Here is a 17,309-nt window from a genome sequence, read left to right on the forward strand (position 1 = left end):
ATTAAGTGAAAACTGTTCAAAAAAAGCCGAGAACAAACAAACATATAAATAGCATAAAGCGAGTTTTTATTGATGTGATTTTTTGACGCTTTAAACTGTTAGCCATTCTGTCAACTATGAGCTGGCAATGAAGAATTCGATTTCAAAACTGAATTAATTTAATTATTGAATTACATTTATTAAGCTCTTAAAGATTATGGATCCATTGATAGAAAGGAAGATGTGCAATTTTACGCCAACATTCAGCACTAACAACAAAAGCTCTCCCACAAACGCCAATATGGCACAATATATTTGCATTTTCTTACAAAACGCCCACTAACAAATGACGCTACTGCTTGCCCACACAGGTTCATACATAAATAAAGACGCGTATGTCCTTCGGCCACCATTTGCCACTCCCTTGAAGAGGCCAAGTGACGCGCTTCTAAAAATAACCAAATACTAATCAAACAACCAAAAGTATGTGTGTATGTATGTTTCTAATCCAACACACCCACGTAGCATGGCAGCAAAGAGGAGATGCACAGAAACGATTAGGGCCGAGAAGGAGCACAGGAAATCGAAAGCTCCTACGAAAAAGTAGCTAAAAATAGCCAAATCTCGAAATAGCAAACTAAAGCGAAACACGTAAGCTGAGTGCTACAGAAAGCATGAATGGATTTGGATTTCGTTTGAAGGATTCAAAGGAAATTTTGACAAAAATGTGTGAATGTGTGAATGTGGGAGTAGTAGTGGGTTTGGTATGGAAAATATAGGGGTAGGTTATAAGAAATAGCAATAACTATAAGCACTTCCGATATCTTTCTGCCGAAATAAATAAATATAATGAGTAATAATCTTTGCCCATTTCGACTATGATCTAAGGTCTAGTTTTCAAAGTTTTCTATAATTTATAAAATTAATCATTAATTTTCTATAACTAATACATAAACAAATTATTCTTCCTCTAAATATTATCGATAACATTTTCTTACATATCGTTAACTCGGTAAAAAAAAAATTATCGATTAAATTCTGAAACTAGATAATATATACGAATACAAAGTAACTTTCTCTAAAAGTTAGCGATATTTTTTCGTTTATCGATAACATAATTTTACAGTTAAATGGGAAATGAAAAATTGTTATCAATTTACCTCTAAAGTAGGCTTAAAAATACTGTAAATCGAAATCAGCCACACAAAACGTATTTTTGCTTTAAAAATTATTGATAATTTCTTTAATTTATCGATAACATTGATTTTATAACAAAAGTGTAATGAAAAAATCTTATCGATTTGACTCTGACATAGCATTAATAATTATTGTGAACCGAAAGAGGCTACAAAACAATTATTTTTGATCTACAAATTATCGATAATTTTCTCATAAAATAAGCTGTGAAAAATGTCTATCGATTTATCTCTAAAATAGGTTTAAAACTTACTATAAATTGAAATCAGCTAAAAAAAACATTATTGGTATTTTTCATATGTACATACATACATATGTATATGGATAACATGATATTTCAACCAAATATGAGATGAAAAATTGTTATTGATTTGGTACTCTGAAATAGGCTTAAAAATACTATGATCCGATAATTTTCTCATATGTCGAAAATATGATTATACAAATTGGCTTCAAAACGCTGTAAATCGAAATCAGCCACAAAAAAGTTATTTTTGCTTTAAAAACTATCGATAAAATTTTCATTTATCGATAAAATCATTATACAAATTGGCTAAAAAATAATGAAAATCGAAATCAGTCATAAACAACTTATTTTTGCTTTCAAAAGTATCGATATTTTTTCATTTATCGATAACATGATATTTCAACCAAATAAGAGATGAAAAATTGCTATCGATTTGATTCTGAAATAGGCTTAAATGTACTATGATCCGATAATTTTCTCATATGTCGAAAATATGATTATACAAATTGGCTTCAAATTGCTGTAAATGGAAATCAGCCACAAAAAAGTTATTTTTGCTTTAAAAACTATCGATAAAATTTTCATTTATCGATAACATGAATATACAAATAGGCTTAAAAATTATTTTTAAACTGAAATCAGTACAAAAAGCTTATTTCTGGCTTTATAAGTTATCGATATTTTTTCTTTTATCGATAACATTATTTTATAACTAATGTGAGATGAAAAATTGTAATCGATTTGATTCTGAAATAGGCTTAAAAATACTGCAGCTCGACAGCCGCACATAATATATGTATGTACATACATATGGCTGCAATTATAAGGCTCTCAGATATCATAGGCACCATAAAATTCATTCAAAGCCATTTACCTTTTCCCACAAACGCCGTGCAATAAGAAGAAAAAAACAACGCTGGCCAGGCTTTTAGGCCTGCTGGCCTTGCGCACACCACTTCTTGTCTCGCTGTCCCTGCTGCAAATTTTGTGCTCGAATAACGCGGTCAAACCGAGTTTGCTGGACCTTTCAAATGGAGTCACGCTAAAATGCGTGCGAAGTTCGCGGGAACACACAAAATCACTTATCGTTTGTTATTCTACGTTGCTTCGGTACCGGCTAAAGAATTAGATAATAAGGGAGATGGGTAGAAAGGTCGATTGCTGTGTTGGTGAGTGTGATGAGCTCAAGCCGGTTCACTGCTGCCGGTTCACTGCTGCCGGTTTTTCGTTGAATTTTTGTAGTTTTTATTATTATTTTATGCGCCGTTTATAGTTTCGGCTGTTTGTCAAATACTTCCTTGTTTTTCTCTACACTCTTTCACCTCTACTTATGTACTTCTTCTTATGAAATGATGTGCTGAAACGAACACTGTTGTTTGAAACTTTTTGCTTTTTATATTTTTTCTTTCAGCTTCCTTGGTTTCAGCTATTTTTAAACACTTTTTATTTGATTTTAAAGTTTCTTTTTTTAATTTTTCTGTTAAAACCTGCTGTTAAACACCAAAAAGCGATAAGTAAATTTGATATAATTTGTGCGTTTTGTCTATCAAACGCCACCGAAAGTGTGTCAAGCAGCGTTTAGTTGTTACCACTTCTCTTTTGCTTGAAAATTTCGTTAATCTTTGCTGTTCATTTGCTAGTTTGCCACCTATTGTGTTTGAACTTTTTATTAAAACTACGCACACATACAAGCACAAGCATTCCGAAGTGGACAAGACATAAAAAGTGTAACTTATGTGTGTGTGTTTATATGTATGTCTGTAGGTAGCTTTAAGCGAATGTTCCCTCCTAAACCCGAAATCTCGGCGAAACCGATTTTTTTGTTCGCATATTGTACACACACATTCACGCATGCATACATATTTGCATATATGAATATATGTATATATACACCGTGATGATATATTTGATTATAAATTTGTGATAATTTGCCTAACGAGCAAAAATTCAACCTCAAATCAAAATGCCTTATCAAAATTTGTATATTCGATTAACGTTTTGGTGCTGCCTTACTTGTTTAATTCGGTTGAAAGCATTTGTGAGTTTTTTTTTTTTTATTTTTATTTTTTCGTAACTTAATCGACGCTTTTATGAAGGCCCGTATAAACACACATACAAAAATGATTTTTTTTATCTGTTTTATTGTTTTTTTTTTTTGGTTTTGTAGGCTACTTATATTATTTACTTTCGCGGTCTTCTTTTATTACCACATTTAACTAATGCCTTAACAATACATATTTGTTCCAAAGTGTATACATAACATCACATTTGTAGCACTACAGTTACGGACAATAAAATAATTCTGGGTTTCATATAGTCTCATAAAGTTATAACGAACCGAAATATCGGAAAAAAGGTTGAAAAAATTTATTTCTTCGGCGAATCTGAAAACAGCCTTTTGAAAAAACGGGTTTAATGTTTTGGTGGGGTTAATAGTTCCTTTAAATGAGCGCATAACTCCGTAACTATTTGCCGGATTGACTGCAAATTGCCGGGGAATATCTTCAAAAGTATACATATTCGAAATTTACGCAAAAAATTTCGATTTTTTTTAATTCACAAGTAGATATAACCGCTTAATTCATTCTAACTCTTGAACGATTTTAAAAATTTTCATTATTTTTATATTATTTATTTATGTTATAAATATTTTATAATTTATTGGGATACAAATAAATATAATTAAAATAGGTTATTTATATATTTTTAATATGTTTTGTAGTATTTGTGATATATTTCTAAATTTTTTAATTTCATTATATATGATTACATTACATACATACATATATAAAAGAATTGCATTACATATTGAATTAACACTCTCTAGTTTATGTACAATTTCAGCTAATAGAGTGCAAATTAAGCGTAAATTTAATTAATTAGCACCCACGATCCAAAATTTTCTAAACTCCTTTGTGCCACTCTCGACACACAACACTTCCACTACGGAAAATATGTTAATACTAGCGAACGAAAAGCTAATTGTTTATATTAACAAAGTAAAAGTAAACATGGAAAATGCAAAACTGCCAGTGACGTCATTGCCAAAGCGAATTGACGATAATGTAAATCTAAATTATGCAGTCCATGTTAGTGCTCTCTGCACTTCATTACGGCAATTAGCAATTACTTTACTTTAACGAGTTAAAGAAAAAAAAAATAAAAACAAATTCGTTTTAATTTTTTTAATCTAATAACTTTTAAAATAAATTAAAATTTTTAGAATTAAGATTATTTAGAATTTTCGACATATTTAGAATTTTTAAATTAAAAATTATTAATTTTTTTAAATTTTTTAAAATTAAATTATTAATTTTTTTAAATTCGCTTTTTTTAGTTTAATAATTTTTAAAATAAATTAAAATTTTTGAGTTAATATTATTTAGAATTTTTAATTTAAATTAGTTTTCTTTTTTTAATTCGTTTTAATTATTTTATATATATTTTTTTTAATTTTAATAATTTTTTAAATAAATTACAATATTTATAATCAAAATTTTTAGAATTTTCAATTTATTTAACATTTTTAATTTAAAAAATTATTTAGATATTAAAAAATAAATTCGTTTTAATTTTTTTTTTAATTTTAATAATTTTTAAAATAAATTACAATTTCTAGAATTAAAATTATTTAAAATTTTCAATTTGTTTAGGTTTTTTTTAATTTAAAAAATTATTAAGGAATTAAAAAAATAAATTCGTTTTAATTTTTTTTTTTAATTTTAATAATTTTTAAAGAGTCTTAGAATTAAAATTATTAAGAATTCTCAATTTATTTATGTTTTTTTAATTTAAAAAATTATTAAGAAATAAAAAAATCGTTTTAATATTTTTATTAATTCGTTTTAATTTTAATAATTTTCAAAATAAATTACAGTTTTTATAATTAAAATTATTTAGGACTTTCAATTTCTTTAAAAGTTTTAATTAAAAAAATTATTAATTTTTTTTCATTTTAAATATTTTTAATTATTTCTAAATATTTTTTTAATTTTAAAAATTATTAAGGAATTAAGAAAATAAATTCGGTTTAATTTTTTTTTAATTTTAATAATTTTTAAAGAGTCTTAGAATTAAAATTATTAAGAATTCTCAATTTATTTATATCTTTTAATTTAAAAAATTATTAAGAAGTAAAAAAATCGTTTTAATATTTTTATTAATTCGTTTTAATTTTGATAATTTTCAAAATAAATTACAATTTTTATGATTAAAATTATTTAGGATTTTCAATTCATTTAGAGTTTTTAATTTAAAAACTTTTTTTTGTTTTTTTTCTAAATCGTTTGAATATTTTTAATTCTTTTTAATATTTTTTTAAATTATTTTTAATTTTAGTAACTTTTAAAAAAAATTAAAATTTTTAGAAGTTAAATTATTTAGGATTTTCAATTTATTTAAAAGTTTTAATAATTAAAAATTGAAAAAAAATAAATTCGTTTTGGTTTGATTTTAAATCGTTTTAATTTTTGTAATTGGTTTTAATTTTTTTTATTTTTAGTTTTTATAAAAATTATTTTTTAATTTATTTAGAATTTTTAATTTAATAAAAATTTAAAAAAATAAACTCGTTTTCGTTTTTTTAATCGTTTTATTTTTTTAAATTTGTTTTTAATTTAAAAAAAATGTTTTAATATTCTTTTACTTCTTTCTTTACCTAGGTACTAAAAATCAATTTTATATGGTAATTTAAAAACTCTGAAAAACGAAACCATTATGCTAATTGTTATTCACTCATGAATATTTAATTTATTCAATATTATTTAAATACAAAATTTTACACAATTATATTAAATTCGAAAATACGAAAGCAATTAGAATTGATTTATTTAAAAAAATTAATATTTTATTTATCAGTTTTTTTTTACTATTATTGTTATTAAATTTTTATTATTAGTTATTTTCATAATTTCTCTATATTCAATATTAAAAAGAATTTAAATATATTTCGTTGGCAATAATAATTTATTTTTGAATTTTGTATTAAATTTTATCGATTTTTTTCTTAGTTAGAGATTTAACAATTATTTTTTTAATATTTTCATTTGTTTTTTTAATTTTATTTCTGAGTTATTATATTTTCTGCTTGCTACTCAGCACAGTTTTATTTTTTACTATTACTTTTATTTATATTTCAATATATTTTCAATTCTCTTTTTGCTTTGTTTTTGCTATTTTTGACATTTTCTTTCAACTCTTCAAACATCTCTAGCTTTACCTAAATTTTATTCTAACTCAACACACGAAAACAAAAACTTAAAAATCATAATACAATTTGCTCAATTTCCTCTACCTTTTCAGCACAATTTCGCAAATTCTAAAGTGCTTTCAGCATTCGCGCGGCCTCGCTAAATGCTGAACTGAGATGCCGATGCCGAGCAGAGCAAATGAATATATGAATGAGCGGCGAAAGACTCGGCCGACTGTCTAATAGACTGATATTGAAATGCATGAATGTCTTGCCCCGTGACCCGCCTAAGCGACCCACCACAAATCTCTTATATTATTTATATACACACAAATATTGCTATATAAAAATATGTACATGTATGTAAGTATGTGTGTATATATTTTGCTATTGTTGTGAAATTATTTCATTTCGCGTGGTTCTTATTGCTCGAGTCATTTGTTCTATAATATATTTTTTATATATAATATATGTACATATGTATGTAAATGTTTATATTGTACGAGTATGTGTGTACGTGTGCGTTTTATTTTGCAACTTTTAATATTGTGCTGGTGTTGTTTGTATTGTGGCTTTTTGTAGCAGTAATCAGCATGATTTTCACACACACACACATATACATACATGGAAATATAGATTTGTACGTACATACATATGTATGTCTATGGGCACAGATATTTATTCTGATTATGCCTCACGTTGTGTTTGCACTTATAATCCGTGCATACTTCGCTTAATATTATTTGTTTTTTTTTTAATCGGTTAAAATTACTTTGATATTTGTTGTTGTTGGCACTGCTGTTATACAATGTTCACTGTATATTATTTTATATTGCCTACTATACACGTTTCAATTTTCTTTGTTTCAATTATTTTGCGATTATTTTTCTAAAAACTTTTTAATCACACACAGTCACACACAAACACAAGCGCAAACGTCAAAATTAATAACAAAACTCAATCACAGCTGTTTTTTGTATACATACACAAGCAATATTTATTTATGTATATACATGTTTGTATGTATGTAAGTAGTTGTTATCGTTGTTTTTCCACTTCATCACTTCTGCACTTGCTGACTTGTTCTTTTTGCATTTATATGTAATTTTAATTAAGATCGACTTTTTTCTTCTGCACAAAATCGAACGAAATCAATCGAAATTTTTTCGGAATTCACATACTCGTATATACATACATACATATAGATTTATTTCTCTTTTGCAATTGAATTTCCAAGTTTTTGTTGTTTTCGCACACACTTTATTGTTAAACAATTAGTTTTATTTATGTATCACACATATACACACACATGTGTATGGGTATATAGTATAAGCTTTTCTTTTGTAATTTGGTGAATTTACGCGCGACCGCGTTTTAACGCGTTCAACTTCGACAAACGTTCTTGACCGATTGATAAAAGACTTTGGTCGCACCACTCCAACTGGCCCGAGTTCGCTTTGGTGGCGGCGGCGGCTCCCACACTCGCGCTCACACGAGCACAAACACACTATGCTCTCGCAGTGGGGCACACTCACCCTCGCTTTTACTCTCATTCTTCGTGTGCTCCACATACTATGTGCTTGTAGGGATCTACTTTGCTCATTTCGACTGGCTGATTTGAAATTATACAGTATGTGAGCATAAAAATAGTATAGCTCAGGTTTCGCGTTTAATGTTAAGAATGTTGCTTGGCCCTGTTCATGGTGTGCCTATAGTGAATTGGAAATGCTTTTGAGTTTATGTAAGATACGAGTATGTCACCGCAAGCTATATTCATTAATGCCGACAGCTCTACTTTTATATCCTGAACAGGGAATCGAGATGAGAAAGCAATTGGAGCATTCGAGAGAACTATTCTCCACAAGGTATTTGAAGCCGTACGCATAAACGACGAATATTGAAAAAGATGGAATCCGAGGTCTTCGAAGTCTTTCGCATAAAAGACGAATATTGAAGAAGATGGAACCACTAACTCAACGGTGTTGTGAATAAAGCTAAGCGCATAAAAAAATCAACGAATATGTTGGTTTGCTTGGAAGTTCGATTAGAGATCCATATAAATGGATAGCGGAAGCGAGGTCACCAACACGTCCAATGGAAGGATCAAGTGCATAGCGATCTATCTGCACTTGGAATGTAAAATTTACGTGACTGCGCAAAGAATAGAGGTAACTGACGAAGAAACTTCACTGCTACTGGGTGCCAGGCTACAAAGGCATCGAGGGCAATGAAATAGTGGACGAGATTGCCAAGAATGGTATGCGGCTAACATCCGAAAACCTGATCTACATTGGGAAACTCATGCATTGTCTATAAGACGATCTCGACAGAAGCACGGTAAAGAAAATCAAAACAAAGCGAGCTACCTGGGTGCAAAACTGCAAAAGTCATGTGCAAAACGGTAGATCGGAAGTACACAAAATTCCTATTGACATTAGATAGGAGAGACTGTAAGGACATGATCGGAATAGCCGAACTAGCCTTTGACTTATCGAGAAGACTGCAGGAAATGTCTAAAGCAGGGCACCAGGGAAACAATAGAGCATCTGATCTGCACTTGTCCTGCATTGGCAAGACTACGCTGTAAGCATCTGGTGTCCACACAGTATGATATACTGGACGAAGTTTCAATAGTGAGGTCGCAGGGTCTGTTAAAATCCGCGTCAAGCGCAGGCACCCTAAATGATGACTACTGCTCTTGGACTTAGCAACTGAACTCCATTTGGTATCGCAAATGACCAAATTGGTATATGCGTGGCTTTTTGGCCTGCCAGATTAACCTAACCTAACCTAATATAATTAGAACACTAAAATTCTAATTATTAACGTACATACTACCTTGTCCGTATACTGTATTTACCACTCGCCACTCACCGGAAACACTCTTATTAGAAAATTAAAAGCTTTATCAACGACTGCTCTCATCATCCATCCACTGTTTTTCGCACATTCTCCTTTAACCATATTTCGCTCCCTTCTGTGTCGTCATGCTGACACACTAACACATATGCTTCCCCATTATTTCATCAACGAACAATTTGTTCGTGTGGCTGTGTCGCTAGCTGCCGTGCCTATCTTCACTCTTCGCTTGTTTACACATTCGTCTTTGTCTCTTTTATTTTGCTTTACACATTTATTTGCTCGTCTTTGTTTTTGTTTTAACATATTTTTCGCAAATGCCTTTCAAATCGGCTCCGTTGCTGCTCAGCTGTTTGCTTTGCTGTGCGCGTGCTCGTACATTTGGCACCCGATCACGACCGCCCCCTTACGACAGCTAAATGCTATACATACACACTCACACACACAGTGGCATTCTTTGCGGCTTCTCTTTGCACTCACCAGCAGTTCTTTATTTCCTTTGTTCGGCAGCGTAAAGTTCTTTAGTCAGCTTTCTTGCAAGCATACAACAACAAAAACTCGCGAGCAAGTATCTCACAGCTACACAAATACGAGTGTATACGAATGTAGTTTAGTTGCTTATTTTTAGTCGTTTGTTTTCTTATGTTATTTCGCATTTTATTTTCTGTTTTTCACCACAATTCTACACAGCTAAACATTGGACGGCTCTTTTTCCCATCAGAGTTTTCACAATTGCCTAGTATTTTATTTATAATTGTTATTTTATTCATATTCGCTTTCTTAGGAATGAGATTATCTCTTATTTTAAACTTCTTTTTCCTATTTTTACTTTTCCACGAAGCCACAAACACTCATCCGTTTGCACTATAACTTTTGCCCCCAAAGGTTTTCTTTGTTCTCCCAGCGGTTGTTGTGGAAAAGTTGACGTTAACCACGAGGAAAGGCACAGTGGGTCTGTCAACTAAAAAATATGAACGTACTTTCTTTGGAAAAATCCCTTTTAAATCTAGTCCACATTTTCCAGTTCTGTGTTATTATATTGTGTAGTCGAAAAATTCTTTTCGTATAATAGATGTCGTTGCAGTCGTATATCTCCAGTGCTACCAATCACATTGTGTCATACCATATAATGAAAGGTGAGATCACTTAGCCAAAAAAAATAAATTCGGCGAAGTTGAAAAAAAGTTACAGCTGTTCAAAAATGAGGTAAAATAATGAATAAGTTCGTTATATTTTGAAATTTTTGTATAAAAAGGGAAGAATGCCACGCAAGCCACGAATAAAATTTGTGAAGTTTACGAAGACGTTGCTGTATGAGTTCGTGTAGCACAACAATGGTTCGCTCGCTTCCGTTCTTGAAATTTCGATGTAAAAAATGCACCTCGCTCTGGTCGACCCACTGTATCGTTGAAAAAGTCGATGAAATTATGGAAAAGATTGACCAGAACCGTCACATAAGCAGCCGTGACATCGCTAAGGAACTTAACATTCATCATTAAACGATTTTGAATCATTTAAAAACATGCTGGCAACAAAAAGAAGCTCGATGTTTGGGCACCACATGAATTGTCTGTGAAAAATTTAATGGTCCGAATTAACATCTGCGATTCTTTGCTGAAACGTAATGAAATCGAACCATTTCTGAAGCGAATGGTAACAGGAGACGGAGAAAAGTGGATCAAATACGACAATAATGTGCGAAAAAGATCATGTTCCAAGCGTGCTGAAGCTCAACAAATGGTCGCAAAGCCAGGATTGACGACTCGAAAAGCTATGCTGAGTGTTTGGTGGGATTGGAAAGGAACCATCCACTATGAGCTGCGCCAGCCTGGTCAAACGATTGATTCTACATTTTACTGTCAACAACTGATGAGATTGAAGCAAACAATCGAAAAAAACGGCCAGAACTGATCAACAGAAAGGGCTTCGTCTTCCATCAGGACAACGCTAGATCACATATGTACACATACATCTTTGATGACTCGGCAAAAACTGGGAGAGCTTGGCTGGGAAGTTTTAATGCATCGACCATACAGCCCTGACTTTGCACCATCGGACTACCATTTGTTTCGGTCAATGCAGAACTCTCTTAATGGAGTAAAGTTGGCTTAAAGAGAAGCCTGTGAAAATTACTTGTCGCAGTTTTTCGCCGCAAAAATCAGTAAAGTTTTATACTGATGGAATAATGTCTCAAGCGGAAAAAGTGGCAAAAAGTGGTCGATCAAAATGGCACATATTTGATTCATTAAAGTTTATTATAAATATAAAAAAATTAAGTTGAAGTTTGTTTAGAAATACTAAAAGACTTTTTCGACTATCCAATATATCCACAACTAAATGTATTTTTTTTACCGAAATTTTTTTCTTTGATTGTAAGCACTCAGTGTCACTGTGCAACTGCTACACCATCTACGCTTGTTGGTGGGTGTCTTTGTAGCTTGTCATACGAAAACTCTTGCTAGTTTGGTCATTCACTTCTTTTTGGGGGTGGAAATTTTAAATTTTGCATACATTCATAGTATATAGGCGTATGTTTTATACTATATATGTATGTATAAGATGTATATGGTACATATGTATGTATGCCATATAAGAGTTTTGTAGAATTTATATCATATTTTTATATAAGTATAATTTCAAGTAATGCATATTGTTGTGAAATGCCGTCTCTTTGTATATATATACATATATTAGCGTATGAAACAATATTGACAAAATTTTCAATGTTTCCTTTTCGCTTATTTGTTTTGTTGGCAATTCACTTGTTTTGCTTTCCACCGATTTCTCGCCACTTTTGCCATATTGAAGTGGTAAATTCTATCTGTTTCAATGTGTGTGTGTGTGTGTTTAAGACTTTAGCTTTTACATACATTCCATCATTATCAAGTACAGTCGATACGTACAACAAAGCAATTTCATTTTGCCATTTGACATTTCTTGGCGTTTCTACTCACACCTAATACTCGTATTTACATGTTAATTTATTTTTGCTTAGTTTCTGTTTTGCTGACGACTTTTGTGATTTGTTTTCATACTTTTGCTTTCGAATACATGCATAGCATGTATGTTTGTATGTGTGTTATATAGTATCATTCCGTAGTGTTTCCCACACTTTGCCAGACTTGTGCTTATGTTTTGATTGTCGGCATTCTGACGTTTGTTTATTTTCGTACTTGGTTTGGTTTTTGTTATGGCTACTTTTAGTATTTTTATCTTTTACATTTCACCTTTTGTTTGCACAATTTATGATGTTTATATATGCATAAATTTATATGATTATTATAGAACTTTTCAATGTAATTTCAAATCATAATAGACTGAGGCTTTGCAGTTAACGATAAGGCGGTGTTCCAAGAAAAGTTTGTTACGGCTTAAGATTTAATCATCGACACAACGTATGTACTATATATAGAAGAAAGTTTCTATAAATATAACCGCAACTTTGCCAGTTAACAATAAAATAAATTTTATAATTAGTTCTTCTTCTTTATTGGCATAGACACCGCTCACGTGGGTATAGCCGAGTTTACAACAGCGCGCCTGTCATTCCTACTTTTAGCTGTTCGGTGTCAATTTCAGATTCCAAGTGTAGCCAGGTCCTACTCCACCTGGTATTTTCAACGGGAAGCAGAGGAAAAGGAAGATCTTCATACTTTTGCTTTCGAAGATCTTTATCCTTTTCCTCTGTATTCCTCGGAGGGTACTGCGTCGTATGCTTTCTGAGCTGGAGCGTTTTCATTCATTCGGACGAGATGACCTAGCCAGTAAAGCCGCTGTCTCTTAACTCACTGAACTACGTCAATGTCGTCGTATATCTCGTACAGCTCATCGTTCCATCAAATGCGGTAATCGCCATTGCCAATACGCAAAGGACCATAAATCAACAGAACTTTTCTCTCGAAAGCTCGTAACGTCGACTCGTTAGATGTTGTCATCGTCCATGCCTAAGCACCATATAGCAGGACGGGAATAATGAGTGACTTATAGAGTTTGATCTTTGTTTGTCAATTGCCTAGTCTGTCCGAAGTAGCGCCTGTGGGTGAGAGTTATTCTGCCTTGGATTACGAGGCTGACGTTGTTGTTTGTATTGATGCTGGTTTCAAGATTTACAAAATTATCTAAGACTTCAAAGTTTTGACTGCCAATGGTGATGTGGGAGATAAGTCGCGAGTGCAACGACAGTTTGTTTGATGACAGGAGATATTTTGTCTTGTTCGCGTTCATTATCAGACCCATTTGTTCGTTTCCTTATCCAGTTTAGAGAACGCAGAACTAACGTCGCAGTTGTTGAGACCGACGAAAAGGTAGTAGTCACGCAAGTCAGGACAGTTTTCTGCGCGCCATTCACTTGGGAGTGGCCAGAAACGATTCTTTTACATATGGCTCAAGCAGCTCGCGACTTCCGGTCTTAGACCAAGTATCCTCTGGTTAACCAAAAAAACATCTTTTTGAAGGCGAAAAGGCTAAAGTGAGAAGGCGAAACATGCCTCCCGAGAGTTGTGCGCAGAGTTTGAACGATACTTTAGAAAATAATAGTTTTTTTTTAGAATTGCGATCTCAAATTATTGTTCGGAGATTTCAGTAAGTGGTTTGTAATAATTCGAGAGAAAAGAATGTCAATAATGTTATAGCAGAGGTTCATAAATGACACGTCATAATTTCACAAAAAAGTTAATTTTTTTATTTCTTTTTTCTTGATTTTATTTTTTTGGTTAATTTTTTCTTTATTTATAGCCGCGATCAATATCTTCTTATATTTATTTTTTATTGTTTTCCATGCCTTAATCAATAATTATTGCAACAAGTAGACTTCTCTCTCGCGTAGCTCTCCGCACACTCGGCATCGCCATTTGACGTAATTTGTTTGTTTACATTTTCAGGTGTATGCAAATGTCAACTTTTATTATGAAATACGACAATGTGGTCACACCTTTTCATAAACAGCAACACTTCACGCCTGAGCACCTCCCTTTCTCTCAACCAAACAAACATAGCAGCAAAGTAGTTGTTTTTGCAATCACGACAACAAATTCATTAATTTACGTTAGATTTTCACTTTTGTGTTTAAAAGAATTTTTGCATTTATTTTTGCAATGGATAAATAAGGTTTGCGAATTTCCGAGAATCGCAAGAAAACCAGAAAGAATGTAAGCTCATTTAAATACAGAATATATACATGTATATGGTAAATAAATAAACAAATATGTATGTTTGTATATTGCAAGCTCAAACATTTGCTCACGCTTTAAGCACTTGCACTTATGCACCGGTTCTAATGACACCATTAAGCTCTTAATTGTGAAGTTATTGAAATTTGTTCTCGAGCAAATCACTTGTCTTTTGTGAATCCCCTCGCGAGTGCATTTTAGGTACATATTCATACATACAATAATTGTTTGTGTTTCCCATAATTGTGTTTATTTGTATTTTTCAATTTCTAAATATAACTCCGATGGCACATGTGCTTCACTGTGAGCATCGCGTGACAGAAAACAGCCGGCGAGTGTGGTAAGCTGAACGGCGCCTAGCCTGCACGCTGTCAGACGATTTGGCAGCCCACCAGTCGATCAGTTGTGGAAGTAAACATACATATACATATATATTTACATATGTATATTCATAAACGTATATTCATGGGAAATTTTATGGCGACAAAGCTTTTAATTTTGAAGGGTACAACGAATTCCACTGAATATTTACATTTTCAAGAATTTTTAGATTGTCATCGAAAATTGCCGCCATACCATACAGATGCTTGTCAACTATCTTGTATGTTTTATTCTATAAAATCAGTTTGAACTTGGTCAGTTACAACAACACCAACAACAAAAGAATTTTTCGGGATCCCGAAAACTTGAATTTCAAATTTATATGAATCCACTTTTAGTGAAACGATAATTATAAATACAAAACAATTGCATTATTCTCGCATGTAATTTATTGTTTTAAAATTTCGGAACCCCGAAAATTCAACTTCTCTATTATGAGATTTGTACTATAATTCATATTTCTATGAATACTTTAAGAAATCAATAAGCTTGATACATAAAAATGTGTAAGCATTTGTAGTAAAAACGACAGAATTAGGGACAGAATTCTGCCGCTGCAACAACAGAATTCTCGGGATCCCGAAAACTTAAATTCAAATTTATATGCATCAACTTTTAGTGAAATGACCATTATTAATACAAAACAATTAATATTTTCGCATGAAATTTATTTTTTTTTTTAAACTTCGGGATCCCGATTTTTCGGGATTTGAGATTTCTACTATAAATCATATTTTATGAATAATTTGGGATTTAATGACCTTGACATATAATAAGGTGTAAGCAGTTTCGGGATCCCGAAAAATTTAATTTCAAATTTATATGAATACACTTTTAGAAATAATTACTATTAAAAACATTTAATATTCTCATATAGTATTTATTTATTGAAATTTTCGGGATCCCAAAACTCAGTTTCTTAATACTTTAATATTAATATTCTCGCTTTCTATTTATTTTTATAAATTTTCAGGGGCTCGAAAATCAAAATTCTCACTTCTGGGATTTGTATTATAAATAATTTTTGTATAAATATTGTAGGAAATTAATTGACTCTACTAGCTCCCGTGCAAGAAAAATAATGCTTTATTTTTATACAATGCGCCTAATTATAGGCAATACTTTATATACATATGTGACCTGGTCTACAAAAAGGGAGCTAACGTGCGAAAAATTAATTAATTTTTAATTTAAGTGTTAAAAATAAGTATCTCATCTTCCATCCGAATCAACTAAAAAGTGAAAATTGATTTTTTTGACACCTAAGCCCCCTTTCCGTAGACCAGGTCACATACATATAATGACTACATTTAAGAGAATCAATAGCGAATACACCAAAATGCAATCTAATAAAGAATAAAAATTGGAAGTTTGGTGCTTTTAACCTTCACAGTGACAAAATTTGTACTCATAAGTATTATTTTTCGGTAAGAGAATTTCATCAGATCGTTTTGGGGAAAAAAAATCATGGCATATGGAAAAATTAAAGCAGTTTTCCTTCATAAACACAGAAAGAAAATTAATTGGAAAATATGTACATGTATACGTACATATGTAAGTGTTAGAGAAAGCCCTCGCAAATGAAAGCAAAAGCAAATACACAAATAAATAGTATACATAAAAAAGGGATATAAGGCAAAACTGTCCTTGAACGCTGCATATAAAGTTCAACACAAAGAAGAACCGAACAAGCAAAACAAAATATATCAAAAACGAAACATAAATAAATGTAAATAGAAGTTACAGAGGCCAGTGTGTAATGGAGTACATGGAGGTGCAGGACGCCAACTTTCACGTATTTACACCAATAAAATAGCACGAATAGGCGCCGAGGTGAAGAGGGGCTGGATTAAAAGCGAAAGTGGGTGATGAGTCAGCATATACGAGGCATATGAGTATTTGTATTTGTGGTGGATATAGGCGATGTGGTGAAATGAAGTAAGGTCAGTGATGCAAGCGGCCGCGTATATGGATATGGGGAATGGTGAGGAAAGGTAGGTTTTAGGTCATTAATGGTAAGTACATATGTATGTATGTATGTAAAAAAATATGTATGTGAAAGGTTTAGGAATGCTTTTGTCTGGTAAAAACCTAAAATGTAGTTTGAAGCAAGCGCAGGGGCAAATGAGAAATGAAATAAAACACTTTGGACGCCTAAAAGAGACGCGACGTCGCGACAAAACCAAACAGCAAAGCAAAAACGAAGAGGAGAAAGCAACGGAATTTACTCAATGAATTTCGGCAAATCGGAGCTGTTATGGCAAACGAGTAGTGCCGAAAATTTTCCACT

General features: G+C 31.7%; 1 protein-coding gene across 3 annotated transcripts in view; it reads right to left on the reverse strand.

The window, feature by feature from the left end:
• LOC126767324 (protein CREBRF homolog) overlaps window positions 1-17,309 on the reverse strand; it is an 84,416-nt gene that overhangs the window by 38,815 nt on the left and 28,292 nt on the right. Inside the window, exons 1-2 of one of the 3 annotated variants that reach the window (XM_050484876.1) lie at window positions 7,807-8,007; window positions 2,298-2,913 (exon numbers count right to left, since the gene is read on the reverse strand). The exons of 1 other annotated variant lie outside the window; for it this stretch is intronic. The gene's annotated coding sequence lies outside the window, so the exon portion shown is untranslated. Of the gene's footprint in view, window positions 1-2,297; window positions 2,914-7,383; window positions 8,008-17,309 lie in introns of those variants that run through there. One more of the 3 variants, XM_050484874.1, reaches the window with a different exon arrangement.

Source organism: Bactrocera neohumeralis, chromosome 2, assembly GCF_024586455.1.
Source record: "Bactrocera neohumeralis isolate Rockhampton chromosome 2, APGP_CSIRO_Bneo_wtdbg2-racon-allhic-juicebox.fasta_v2, whole genome shotgun sequence".
Taxonomy (NCBI): Eukaryota; Metazoa; Arthropoda; class Insecta; order Diptera; family Tephritidae; genus Bactrocera; species Bactrocera neohumeralis.